Raw genomic sequence first — 2,208 nt, 5'->3', positions numbered from 1 at the left:
ATGAAATGGCTTGAAAGAATCGTTGAAAAGCTGGAACACAAAATTATGATGGCAAGGAGAAAGAAGCAGCGAAGGCAAACTTACAGGTATTCTAGCTAAGTTCAACACTAATGTATATGTTTTTTTTCTCAATAACAATAACTAGATACTCTCTACTTTTTCTTATTGATAAGTGTTTGATGCTCACTATCTTATTTTTCAAATTTCAGATGTCAAGGATAAGAAGACGTTGGCGCAGTGGAGTTGGTAACTCCTATTGTTGAATATTAAGCTTTATTTTGAGAGATGTCTGCATCGACATTTGTTCTTCTTTAGTTCGTATTAACTTAATATATTTTTCAAGTTCATACTTTCAAACCATATTTGTTTCTTAAGCAGAAATACGCTTATAGCTCATCAAGTAACTGATCTGTTAAGAATTAGAACAGGAAAAAATTACGAATCAAAACATGAATTCTCTTGACTATCCCGTCTTCACAAGAGTACGCGAAGAATCTAAGAGGGACTCTCATACAGACGGAAAGAAAATGGTGTCGTCAAAAGAAATCACATCAGCAAAAGCACAAGTAGATGTAGTCAAATCCGTCTCTTTTAATTATATCAAAAGTTCTGAGTATGACAATATGTAACTCTTTATAAAGATCCTGAAAAATTTTCAAATTATTCAAAAAAGAAAAAGAGGAAAAAACATAAAACGCCTTTCCAAAAGAATCCTCATATTGATTTTTCACCAATACCTAATCCTAAAGGATGCTATATGTGGTCTGAATTTAGGCAGCGCCAGAGCCGTATTTCTTTCCAAAAACGATCATCTGAAGTTTATCATATCCATCCAACACACCAGCACCAGCAACAGCACGAAGGATGTTAGCACCAGAGATTTGGGACCCTCGTATCTGGGAGAATGCGTCAAGTGAGCTCTTGTACTTAACAGCTTCACTGGACTGTGTCAATTGGGTATGAGGCAAGACCAGTTATCAGCCACCCGAGAGCAAAGCTAGCAAAGAAACTATCCTGTAAACATCCATATAAGCCAAGTGAAATTGTTGAGCCAACGATATTATCAAAATCCACGTAAACCAATAAAAAGCAAAGACGCTAAAACAGACAAACGCTAACCTGTAGTCCTCCAGTCAAGAGAACAGGCTTTAAGGAGTCATACATTCCGAAGTACAAACTACGGTAGACAATGATACCAACACACGAAATGTTGAATCAACGATATAGTTCAGCAACTCCATCAGAAGTGAGTGTCTTTCTGTAGACATCAATCATACCATTGAACTGTCTCTCGCCTCCTTTCTTTGCAGCCTTGGCATCATTTGCAATACGGGTATGTGCATAATCCAATGAGTAGACAAAGAACAACGAGGAAGCGCCAGCTGCACCACTGGATGCAAGGTTTCCAGCAAACCACGTCCAATAGCCATGCATCACGGTCCTTCTTGAAGTTGAAGAGTTTCTTGAAACAATCCTTAAATGCAAAGTTCAAGGCCTGTGGAAAAATCAACGTTAGGCTATCATAATATCAAATAGGGTACGGAATGGCAGATGATAATTTATCGGTTAAAAGAAGGCAAACGGTGAACCTGAGTAGGGAAATAACGGATAACATTAGCAGTGTTTCCCCTCCACAAAGCGACAGCCCCTTCATCCTGCATTGTCCTTTTGAAACAGTCTCCAATTCCCTTGTATGGTTCCGAGAGTCTACCAGTATTGATCATCTCATCTTGGTTTTGGATCAAAAGCTTCACACGCTCGATAGGAGCAGCAGCAGTCCTTGAGAGAGCAGCAGAAACTCCACCCATGAGGAAGTCAGTCACAAAAGCTGCAGCACCTTTCTCCGCGGGAGCCTTTACAAACACTGGTGAAGCATTTGCGGTGATCATTGATAGATTATCTCCACTTGCTTGTCTGGATTTATCTCCACATGCTTGTTCGCAAAGGAGCAGTCGTATCAAATACCTGTTGCACTGGTACCAGCTGGTTGCTGATCAACCAATACACCAGCAGTAGGAACAATTTTCGTAGCGTGATCAAATTCTTTTTTGAAACTGGATATGGTCCACTACTTTAGAGCTAAGAAATGAGAACCAAACATGTCTGCATCATGTACCATGTGATCTCTAGTTAAGTGCTTGTCTAATTATGATGCCTTTGTCTCCATCTTGTTAGAGTCAATTAAATTGACATGTTATTTATTGTAGT

The 2,208-nt window shown here is 39.2% G+C and overlaps 1 long non-coding RNA gene and 1 pseudogene across 1 annotated transcript; one reads left to right on the top strand and one right to left on the bottom strand.

Annotated features, from left to right (window-relative positions):
* LOC124890584 lies at positions 1-342 on the top strand. Its single transcript, XR_007049231.1, has 2 exons — positions 1-86; positions 210-342. It is a non-coding gene; the product is annotated as an uncharacterized LOC124890584 (long non-coding RNA).
* A 231-nt stretch (positions 343-573) lies between these two features.
* Positions 574-2,201, bottom strand: LOC107853779 (annotated as a pseudogene).
* Between the last annotated feature and the right edge of the window lie 7 nt (positions 2,202-2,208).

Source organism: Capsicum annuum, unplaced genomic scaffold (assembly GCF_002878395.1).
Source record: "Capsicum annuum cultivar UCD-10X-F1 unplaced genomic scaffold, UCD10Xv1.1 ctg2044, whole genome shotgun sequence".
Lineage (NCBI taxonomy): Eukaryota > Viridiplantae > Streptophyta > Magnoliopsida > Solanales > Solanaceae > Capsicum > Capsicum annuum.
This window is presented reverse-complemented; position numbering and strand designations above follow the sequence as displayed.